Source organism: Dipodomys ordii, unplaced genomic scaffold (assembly GCF_000151885.1).
Source record: "Dipodomys ordii isolate 6190 unplaced genomic scaffold, Dord_2.0 Scaffold35, whole genome shotgun sequence".
Lineage (NCBI taxonomy): Eukaryota > Metazoa > Chordata > Mammalia > Rodentia > Heteromyidae > Dipodomys > Dipodomys ordii.
Genome location: NW_012267251.1, coordinates 9182083 through 9193873, shown reverse-complemented (window position 1 = coordinate 9193873; position 11791 = coordinate 9182083). Strand labels below are relative to the sequence as shown.

The window sequence follows — 11791 nt, the reverse complement described above, 5'->3', positions numbered from 1 at the left end:
CTGGGTTCAATCTCCAGCACTGCAAAATATATATATATATATATATATATATATATATATATATATATATATATGAAACCAAATAAAATGGTGGTTTTCATATTAAGTTCCCACAAAAGTATATATTGAAGACAGCTTAAAAAAACAACTTTCCATCTGCCAGGCATCATGGCTCACACCTGTAATCCTAGCTATTCAGGAGGCTGAGATCTGAGGATTGCAGTTGAAAGCCAGCCCAGACAGAAAAATCCGTGAGACTCTTATCTTCAATAAGAAAAAGCTGGAAGTGGTACTGTGACTCAAGTGGTAGAGAGCACTAGCCTTGAGCACAAAGAGGCTCAAAGACAGTGCTCAGCTCTGAGTTCAAACCCTAGGACCAGCGCCCCCCCCCAGCAAAAAAATTACCTTTCTATCTGTCCAGTCTGGTCACTTGAGCATCCCTAAATAACAGAAGAAAGGTGAGGTATTCACACACACACACACACACACACACACACCATACTTCACGGCTTTTGGTCTATTTCCAAAACAGAGCAGACACCAACTCAGAAGTTGGGGAGAGGCAGGCAGGGGTACATGAAAAAGAAGCTGAGAACCTAAGGTCTCAGGTTACTTCTGGAGACCAGTCCAGATTTCACTTCCCTCTCCTTCTTCCTCTTTCCTCCCCCCCTCCCCCTTCCCATCCCCAGCCTGCATCAGTTTTTCAGCTCCTGGGGTACACCATCTGCCCGTCCTCCTCCCCCCCCAGAGACTAAGCTCCTTTTATTGAGACCTTTAAATAATTAAATGCCCCTAAGCCTCCCCCACACCCAGCCACAGCCCTGGCATGGGGTGCTATTCAAAACGCAGGAGCTGGGCTGGAGGGCTGCCAACCCAACTGTCTCTATTCAGTTCCTTTCTTCCCTGGCTCAGCTGCCGGGGGCGAAGGCTAATAGGCCTTCTCCTGCTTTGGCCCCTCTGCCTGCCCAGCCTAGTAAGCAGGAAGAAAAAAAGAAAAAGAAAAAGAAGAAGAAGAAGAAGAAAGGAGGAGGAGTTGTTGTAAGGCACCCAGGAAGGAAGGATACCAGTTTCTCCAAGACAGGGGCTGAGATGGAGGAGGACACAGGTCTACCTAGCAAAAGGAATAAGAAAGGATGGAAGGTGGAGGCTGAAGACGTGGCCAGCAGGTCTGGGCCTCTCTCTCGGTAACCTTGGGGAGGTGTTGGGCTAAGGACGTGGGACTGGGCTCTGTGACAGGGCATGGGGAGATGTCAATCACGTGAGAGTCCTGCCCCCCCCAGCCTCTTCATGCAAATGACCCTGGTGAAAGTTTGGCCTGAATACAAAGGATCTGCTCCTTCCCCCCCCACAGGCCCCCCTCCCACTGCTGCCCACAGCAGCCCCCACCCCAGCCCCCCAACAAAAGGCCAGAGTCCAGCGGTGCGTGAAGGAGTGAATGGGTGAGACCCTCCCTGGTGACGTCCCACCAGACAGATGGCAACAGTTACCCCACACCAGTTGCAGACCTTTCATCCCTTCTCCCAGCCATAAAGGAGGAAGGGCCCCACCCCTGCAGAGCCCACAGGCTCCCGAGAGCCAGCTCAGGAAGGGGGGGAGAGCGGGGGAGGGGCAGTGGCAGCCCACGAGGTGATGGGGGGGGGGACTAAAGCTGGATGTTTGGCTGCCAAACAAAAAAGTTTGCTGGAAGCTTGGCTGGGTGCCGAGGTCAGCTTGCCCATCTGTCCTCCTTTAGGGAGCTCTGCCCCCCTGCTCCCCCCTCCCCAGCCCCGTCGGCGTCTGGCCAGCTCTGTACAGAGCCAGGGGTTGGAGGCGTTGAAAGGTGGAAGGTTGTGCATTGTGCCGCCTCTTTAGAAATAGGTGCAATGGGCACTCTGAGGCCCTGGGGGACAGGTGCTCTGGCACTCTGGTTGAATGACAGTGTGAGTTACTGCGGGGGGGGGGGTACTGTCCAAGTGGCCCAGGCTGTGTACTCAGACGCTGAGAACCTAGCCACCAGGGGAGAGCAGTCTCAGCTCACCGTCTGCTTGTGGCATAATTCTGGGCCAGGCATCTGGGCTGTCTGAGTCCTCATTTCTTCCATAAATTGCAGTAAAGGCACCCCACCCCCAACGATGCTGGAGAACGTTCCGTTCCTGTACCATCCAGGCTGTGTAAGCGTGGGCCTTTCCTCCCTGCTCACCCCTGTACTTTCCAGGAGTGAACGTAGCACTCAAAACATTTTCAAACTACATCACGAGACTAGAAAGATCTCTTTGGCTGCTAGACAGAAGGCTGAAAAGATGAAAGCATAAATGTCTATCAAGCTGCCATGTTCGACGGCCCTGCGCTAGACTGATGCAGTGAATGCTTTTTTTTTTTTTTTTAGAGAAAGCAGGGGCACAAGTTAGTGCCTCATCCCAGTCTCCTGAACCTGTGCGTGTCTGTGTCTGTGTGTGCGTGTGCACATGCCCATGCACATGTGCACGTGCACGTATGACAGTATTGAGGTTTGAACTCAGGGTCTATTACTTGAACCACAGCTCTACGTCCAGCATTTTGTAGTTTATTGGACATAAGAGTCTCTCAGACTTTCTTGCCCTGGCTGGCTTTGAATCATAATCCTCAGATCTCAGCCTCCTAAGTAGCTAGGATTGCAGGTGTGAGTCACTGCTTGATCTCTAGCTTTTTTACCTAAAGGCTGGAGTGCCTGAGACACACCTGTACTTCCGGCTTTTTGCTCATTAATTGGAGATAGGAGTCTGGTGAACTTTCCTGGCTGGGCTGGCTTCAAAATATGACCCTCAAATCTCAGCTTCCTGAGTAGCTAAGGCTACAGGCATGAGCCATCACCGAATCTCCTAAATTTTTTTTTAATCTCCTTCTGCCTCTACCTTCCAATATCAGTTTGACTTAGAAAAAGGGGTTGGGGAATAGCTCAGTGATAGAACACTCGCCTAGTGTACATGAAGCCTTGAGTTCCATCCTCAACATCACAAAGTAAGTAAATGAATGAGTGAATGATAAGAGAATAATTTTTAAAAGAAAGGCAATCATTCCCTGTCTTAACTCACTACAAAGTGCAGGAAAGCTCTGATTCTGAGATGTGATTCATCAGAGCTGAATCCCCCTGCTGCTCTTTCCATAGAACTGGGCAGATCAAGCTGAGAGTAGAGTTGGGGGGGGGTACCATGGAGTGCTGTGGGGGCTGGAGGCTCTCCCAGCTGGCTTGCTCTACTCTTCTGCACAGCCACCTGACTGCCTTGTTGGCATTGGCCAAGGTGCAGGTACTCAGAGCTGCTTTGGGTTTCTTCTCTTTGGCATAAGATAGTAAAGACTTTCTGGCTTCCTCAGGCATTTCTCAAAACCTCTTTCCCACTCCTTGCTCAACCTAACCTCACCTTCTCATCTAGGAATTGCCCGAGCTCTTGGCTTAAGGACAGTACTTCATTCTGTGTAATTCCCTTCATTTGTACTTGATCCAGTCTAGTCAGAGTCCTAGGCACTATGCTTTGTGTTTGTTTGTTGGTCATGAGGCTTGAACTCAGGGCCTGAGCACTGTCCCTGAGCTTTTTTGCTCAAGGTTAGCACGCTGCCAATTGATCCACAGCACCACTTCCAGATTTGTCTGAGTAGTTTATTGGAGATAAGACTCTCACAGACTTTCCTGCATGGGTGGCTTCAAACCACACTTCTCAGATCTCAGCCACCTGAGTAGCTAGGATTACAGGCATGAGTCACCACACCCAATGGCCCAGTACTTTTCTACGCAGTGATCAAGTCATCCCGTTTGGACTAGCGACATCCTCTACTCCAGTTCTATACTTGTCACATGCCCCATGGTGACACGTAGGAGCTCTTCTTCACAGACACTCATTGCTGCCTGTCTATCAGAAGACAAAACTCGGAAACCATAAAAACAAAATGTCAAGTTGCCTTGTACAGTACATCCTAGGCCAGACCCCAGATAGGGCGCAGGCCTTTGGGCCAGCATGAATCCCCGTCAACCCCTCTCATATAAATAGCGTTCTAATCGTAACCAGTGCTTTCCCATCCTAGTCCGCTTGCTCTCCTAGGTTATCTTTGAATCTCACTCTAAGACGATCAGTGCTCCATTTTCTTCCCTTGGGACATGCTGCCAGGAAAGCCTATTGGTCAAGCCAGGAGGATGACAGGGAGATTATTTTCCTTTTGTGAAAACAAGAGAAGCCACTGAGCCCTAAGCCTCCACCCAGAGCAGGCCCAGCAAGAAAGGAAGTGGGTCACAATGAACACAAGGGGTTCCTGTGTTTTGTACCATGGCTGGGAAATCAACAGCTGAAATTCCTGATTAGGGTGAAGCAATCCATCTGGCTGGCCAGCCTCTCTTAGACTGGAATTTCTCCAACTGGGAAGAGAGAGGCAAAGGGCAAATCAAAGAGGGGCTGCTCTAAAGTGCCCAGCCCCAGTGACCTGGTTCTTCTTGCTTCACTTCATACCAAAGCACTGTGCTGGACACAGCTATGATAGACACTGTACAATGTCAGAAGTGACCTCTTGGACCTTTTGTTCAAGTTGAAATATGACATATAAACAACAACAAATCCATGGGAAATACACACGCGCATGCGCACAAACACACACACACACACACACACACACACACACCATCATAGATATGTGAGGGTGGGAGCAATGACTTCTGTTTAAAAAAAAAACCAAAAAACTCTAAAGGGCCTGGAACACAGCTGAATGGCAGAGCACTTGCCTAGCATAAAAAGGCCCTGGGCTCAATCCCCAGCACCACAGAAAATAATAATAATATAGAATCGCTAAAACAAACGAAAGAAATGGCTAAGACTGTACAGAAGAAAGGATGACCTAAGCTTTGGCGTCGCCGGGATGGAAGACTGGGTTTCCAGACTGCTTATCTTCTGTAGACTATCTGCAAACTGAACTGTGCCTTGGTGTAAAGGTTCCTGAAATTCAGAAGTCAAAGGGATAAGAGAGCCAGGCAGAAATGGAAGAAACCCTGGGTTAGGTTTGTCCTCTTGTCCTTCCTTCCTTCCTTCCCTCCTTTTCTTATTCAGCCAGTTGTGGATTTGAGCTGAGCTGCAGTGCGCTCCTGGGTAATTTCCTTACCCTGAGCTCTGTTTTCTCATCTGTAGTGTAAGAACAATCAAGTCAGCCCAACATGCTGCTCTGAGAAGCTAAGGACCAGGTGCATGCTGGGTGCCTTTACTAATGTGCTATTTACTAAGGCCATTTTCTGTTGTACTCGTGTGTCAGTACATCACCAATAGAACCATAGGAAAGGGGCAACATTGCCATCTGTTCCTTACAACACTGTTGAGAGCCACCAGGTGCCAAGCCCTGGGCAAGCACTGGGGAGACCTGGTCCCTGGGCTAGCAGCCCAGGAGGGACACAAATGTGAATGCAACCATCAGGCATAGATGGGTATGATTTCAATTCAAATGGAGACCAGTACCAAAAAGATGGCTCTGCCTACCTAGGAAAAAAAGCTGGGAGAAGCCCAGGACCACTCTGGCTGCGGTGGGAGGCAGGGGCTGGTGAAGATGGATAGTGAGGTGGTGTTTCTGGTCTGGGCTTTTGCCAAGAGATCCCTGCAAGCAGTGCTGTTGTTTCAGAACAAGGGGATACCGGAGGGTCACCCAGCTCCCCGTGGAGGGATCTGAGCCTCAAGTGACCAGGCCTTCACCCTGAAGTCTCCGGTGGGGAGGGAGGTAACCCATATTTCAGGCCTAACCTCTCCCTTTCCCCCATGGACAGGAGAATTAGCATTCAGAGGTAGGCAATGCCCCTCTGGCCTGGCCCAACAGAGCCCTGCCCAGCTCAGAAAGCCTTGTCTCTCCTCCCCCACTGTTTACCCACTCTCTGAGAGGCAGGTGTCAGGAGGCAGCTGTTCTGGTCGGTTCTCCCCAGATACAGGAGCACTGCCTCCCCCACACGGCTGCCATTGTGCACAGGAAGCCAGAACAGACTCCCTCCCCACCCCCAGTCACCCCAGCCAGCAAATAAAGAGGGTACAGGAAACACCTGGAGGGGAGGCCAGCTGACAAGGGAAGGCCCTGCCCCAGAGAAGAAAGGGTTAGAAAGTAGGGTAGGCCTGGAAGGAGCTAGAAAAGGTGGGGGCTAAGCTTTCATTGTGGGCTCTTGGCATCCACTAGCTGCTGAGAACTAACAGCTGAGTATACTCCTCCTCCTCCTCCCCACTCACCTCCCCCCCCAAGACACAGCGCAGGACTGTCCCTGCCCCAACACCAGCTTCCCCAGGGCCAGGGCAAGAGCCATCACCCAGAAGGACTCCTCGCGGGCCACTTCTCCTGGCCCTCAATCGCCGGTTCTGAGTCTGTCTGACCCAAGGAAATTTAAATCCCTCGTCCAAGCACAGAAACGGAAGCCTGAAGGGTTGCAGCAGCCTGGGTTTATGAAAGCCTCGGCTTATTCTGAGCTTACCTTTGTGTAGAGTTCCATCCACACCTGTCTATTCACTGACTTTATCTCTTGGTGGGGTTCAGGGTGGGGCAGGCTCCACCGAGAAGATGAAACCTAGCCCAGCTCTCAGTGTCGATCTACACTGGCCTGTAGGCTAGGCGCTGGGCAGCTCAGGCCCTCCTTGGAAACTCCTGTAAAGGGAATGTTCTCTTTGGACCTGGAGTGGGAGGATGGGGTGGGGGAGGAGCCTTTGCCCCAAACCTACTTGTCTGCACAGCCCAGCTTGCTCATCTCATGCCTTTACATTCTGCAGCCAGGATACTCAGGCCTACTCTACGCCAAATGGTGGGCACACACAGCATATAAAAGGAAATAGGATCTAGTGCTATTACAGTCTATAATCCTAGCTACTTGAGGGGATCACAGTTCAAGCCCAGCCTGAGCAGGAAAGTCCATGAGACTCTTCCCTCCAAGTAACCACCAAAAAAGCTGAAAGTGGTGTTGTGGCTCAAGTGGGAGAGCATTAAAAAAAAAAATCTCAGGGACAGCACCTAGGACCTGAGTTCAAATCATCCCAGTAACAGCACAAAAAAAAAGCTAATAAATAAAAAAGAAAGAGGGGACCATCATTCCTGCCAGGGAGGTGCAGATGCCTGGGGTACTGGTGGAGGGGGGGGGGAACCCAGGCTTGCAGAGCCACCAGACATCAACAGAATGCAAGGCAAGCCTTGCTGGCTGTATGCAGATATATGTCATTAAAGGCTGGAGTCAGGAAAATGTGAGCAGTTCCACCCCCATATGAAACCCCTTGAGGCAAGAAGGCTATATACAGAGAACTATCCAGAAGAGTTAGCAGGTAAAGGAAAAATCAGAGACTCTGAAGACAGGCAGACCTTAGGCTTAAGCTCATCTTTACCCCTCCTTCTTGTTCCTGGAGCTTTTAGATTGTGAATTTGAGGTCTTTACTATTTCAGTGCGCTTACAGAGATTAGATTAGAGATACCATGGGCAAGGCACTGGGCAGAGTATGTGGCCCAGTGAGAGTTCAGCCCAAGGTAGGTGCTCAGATCCTACAAGAAAGTAGTTCTGGGGTAGGATTTGGAGCAGCAAAGAAAGGCAGCAGGAAGGGAATGGCATGATGGAAATGGAGAGTGTGTGGCTGTCCCCAGATACTGTTGTGGTATTCAGATACAGCAGGGCAAGGCCCAGACTGCGTGCCTGCTGGAAATGAAGAGAAACATCAAGGATTTCTTTTCCATTCCATCTGGAAATGGAAATGGAATGAGGAGAGCTGATTTGGCACAAATGACTCACGTCGCACATGAGAAACTGGCTCTCAGAGCAGGGAAAAGCCTAGTCTGAGATGTCAAAAGCAGCGACTGCATTCATCATCTCTTTTCAGCCCTGCTGCTGGGCTCCTCATTTCCCACTTCCTGTGCCCAGCACTGCCACCACCTCCTGCCAGCCAGCCTCTAAATTGGCATTTGAAAGGAAGATTCCCGAGGAGAGATTTGGAGACCCACCACAGCCAAGGTCAGAACCTTCCGAGGGACAGCCCAGCCTTTCTCTCTGGGTCGTTACTTCCTGGATAAAGCCTTGCAGGGAGTTAATTAATAACTAAGCCTCTCTTAAATTAAGGTACTAAGTGTCTCTACCCCTCTAAGTGACATTCGCATTTCAATGACAGGTGCTTTAAGTTCTAAGAGTCTTAAGATGCAATCCTAGCCCCCCCCCCCCCCCCCCCAGTGCAAGGCAGATTTGAGCTGGAACTCACTATCAATTTTTGAATGGACAAGCTTTTTTTTTTTTCCTTCAACCTCTGATCTAAAATTAAAAACCTTTCATCTACCAGTCTATACTCTAGGCAACTTTGACATTTACTCGTTCAACTGGTATTCACCAGTTGCTCTGGCTGTAGATTCAGGGTTCTAAGGACGGGGACAGATAAGAATGGAGCTTCACAGAAACTTAAGAAAAAGCCACAAATCTGATCCTGAGAAGGATGGAAATGTCACTGAAACCTTTCCTGGGAAGATGGCCTGAAATCTTGAAGGTGAGAGTTAATCAGGCAAAAGGAAATGAGCAGCCAGGGTCAGGGTCACTTGTCCAAAACACTGATTCATGGGCACCAGTCCATAGCTGTCTCATGCCGAAACCTTGGGAGAAGCAGAGGATCCTGTGTATCCTTCGTTCCATGAGGAACATTCCAAAATGTAATTTCCTAGTGATCAAGACCCATGACAGGGTAGCTTTGATGTCCTCAGTGGAGATTCTCACTCTCAGTTTGGGGTTGGGGAGAAGAACCTCCACACTCCCACTGCAGGTGCATCCAGGGTAGCACATTGCTTCAACAACAGTGCCAAGCAGGGCACCAGTGGCTCAGGCCTGTAATCCTAACTTCTCCAGAGGCTGAGATCTGAGGCGTGAGGTTCAAAGCCAGTCTGAGCAGAAAAGTCTGTGCAATTCTTATCTCTAACTAATCAGCAAAAAAGCTAAAAGTGGAGGTATGGCTCAAGAGGTCAAGCACTAGCCTGGATGCCAAGTAAGAGTGCCCTGTCCCTGAGTTCAAGCCCCAGTAATGGCACATACAGACAAAAAAATTAAATAAAAAATAATTAGTTGGCCCGGTGCTGGTGGCTCACAGCTGTAATCCTAGCCACTCAGGAGGCTGAGAGCTAAGGATTGTGGTTCAAAGCCAGCCAGGGTAAGTTAAGTCTGTGAGACTCTTATTGCCCATAAACTACTCAGAAAAAGCCTAAAATGGCACTGTGGCTCAAGTAGCAGAGTGCTAGCCTTGAGCAAAAAGAAGCTCAGGCATAGGGCCCCGGGGCCCAGAGTTCAAGCCCCAGGACCAGCCAAAAAAAAGAAAAAGTTGCCATCATTAGAATTTAGGGAAATGCCACAAAAAAGTAAGCCTTTCACAGTGTCTCTAGAAACATCACATTATCTTGTCCTTCGAGACGACATGAACAATGAACCAGAGCTAAGAAAGTAGGCCCTTTTGTAGATAAGACTGGAGCTGGCTTTCCGGGTTTACTCCAGCCTCTGTCCTGTCCTCACTCACCGACTGGTGCCCACAGACTTTAAATAACCCCTCCCTAAGAGTGCAGGTAAATAAAGTCATTTCAACTCCAACCTACCCAGCTATTACCTCCTCTTATCTGATGTGCCCCAGGCTGCGTGTGGGGTTTACTGGACAAGGGTTGAACGCAGGTCCGCCCTTGTTTGTGTCAAAGAGGGTGGAGATGGCTAAAGCCAGGATTCTGTTGGGAACAAAACTCCACAGAACAACTGGAGAGGCAGGTCTCTATCAAAGCAGGAGCTAGGCTGGACAACCAAACCGGAGAACTACAAAAGATGGCTGTGTGAGGCTTTGCTAGCCTCTTAGAGTCAGTGCAAATGTGTTCCTGGCCCATTTGTTTCTCTTCTGGGAAGGGAGAGCACATGGATATGACTGGGCTTGTGGGCACAGTTGCTATTGGAGGCTTTTCCCCCGCCTACTCTGTGTGTAAATCAGCACGTAGCCCAGTTTGGTATTAATCCATAAGCAGGCCAGCGGAACCAACAAGGAGATCAGGTGACTGGCAAGGACTCGTACATTTCCATGGGAATGACAAAAGTCAGGCCAGAGTTCTTTTAACAACTTGTGGAGTGCCTTCTGTGGGTTATATCAGACAGTGAAGGTTTTTAGACATTAGCTTGAGATTCCTCTTTCTAGGAGGGAGCAGCCAGGTTGCTTGGATGCTGCTAACTAAAGCTCTTCTTGAAGATGTGATGCAAGTAGACATTATCATTTTATTTATTTGTTTTAATATGGTGCATCAAACCCAGAGGATTCTTCCTTCAGCATCCCAGAGCATCTTTCATCTCGGGATGATTCTGAGCCTTGAAGATATGAGATGAACTTCTACATGGATCGACAATTCTCATTTCTTAAGTCTTAGAATGTGCCAGAATTAAGCAGCTTATGGTTCTGGCTCCATCATCATAACAACATTTTGAAAGGGAATTGCAAATGCAACCTGGGGAAACAGAGGTCAGATTGGCAACTTGCTCCAGATGGCCTAGCGTAGGATGGGGTGCAGCTGAGATTTGACCTCCCCTGGCTACCGGGGGTCTTAGCTCCTGGTAGAACTTACAGAACTGCCTCACTGTGGCTGGAAACAGAACCCTGATATGCAAGAAGGGGATCCAAACTAGAGAAGATGACTCCATCTTTCCAGCCCAAATGACCTTTCAGCTGAACTAATTGAGAAGAACGATTATCCTGGTGATAATTTTGCTCCCCAGTGATTGACCAGAAAATAGGGTGATCTGGATCCTAAAACTGAGAGAAGCGGGGCACCTGTAATCTTAGCTACTCTAGAGGCTGAGATCTGAGGATCACAGTTCAAAGCCAGCTCAGGCAGAAATGTCCCTGATACTTCCTGATACTGTCCAATAAACTATTCAGAAAAAGCTGGAAGTGGTGCTGTGGCTCAAGTAGTAGAATTCTAGCCTTGAGCAAAAAATAATTTCAGAGATAGAGCCCAGGCCCAGAGTTCGAACCCAGGCCCAGATTTCAAGCCCCAGGACAGGCACAAAAAAAAAATAAATAAAAACTGAGAGAAGCTGGATGCCTATAATCCTAACTACTCAGGAGGCTGAGATCTGAGGATCACAGCTCAAAGCCAGCCCAGGCAGGAAAGTCCATGAGACTATTATTATTATTATTAATATTATTATTAACTCTGGGTCTGGGCACTGTCCCTCAGCTTTTCAGCTCAAGGCTAAAGCTCTGCCACTTGAGCCACAGCACCACTTTGGGTTTTCTGGTAGTTTATTAGAGATAAGTCTCATAGACTTCCCTGCCCAGGCTGGCTTTGAGCCACGATCCTCAGATCTCAGCCTCCTGAGTAGCTAGGATTACAGGCATGAGCCACGAATGCCTGGCTCCTTGAGACTCTTATCTCCAACTAACCACCAAACAACCAGAAGTAGAGCTGTGGCTCAAGTGGTAGAGCGATAGCCTGGATTAAAAAAAAAAAAAAACTACTGATGAAAGACCTGAGGTCATTTAATCTGCTCCACTGCAACTCTACCTCCAATAAGACAGGAGAAGCTGGAAGACACCTCTATTTTGCAGGGAGAACCAGTTACCCAAGAGCTCATTCTCCCTCATAGGCACAGACTCTGTTGGACCATGGATGCTGGTTCTCTTTTTTTTTGATTGTTTTTGTCGGCCGTGGGGCTTGAACTCTGGGCCTGGGCGCTGTCCCTCAGCTCTTCAGCTCAAGGAGAGCGCTCTACCACTTGAGCCACAGCGCCACTTCTGGTTTTCTGGTGGTTTATTGGAGATAGGAGTCTCACGGTCTCTCCTGCCTGGGCTGGCTTTGAACC

General features: G+C 49.1%; 1 long non-coding RNA gene across 1 annotated transcript; it reads right to left on the bottom strand.

Moving 5' to 3' along the window:
* Nucleotides 1-573, bottom strand: LOC105986547. Its single transcript, XR_001175121.1, has 3 exons — nucleotides 498-573; nucleotides 406-440; nucleotides 1-19 (listed from the first exon to the last, which is right to left on the bottom strand). It is a non-coding gene; the product is annotated as an uncharacterized LOC105986547 (long non-coding RNA).
* Between the last annotated feature and the right edge of the window lie 11218 nt (nucleotides 574-11791).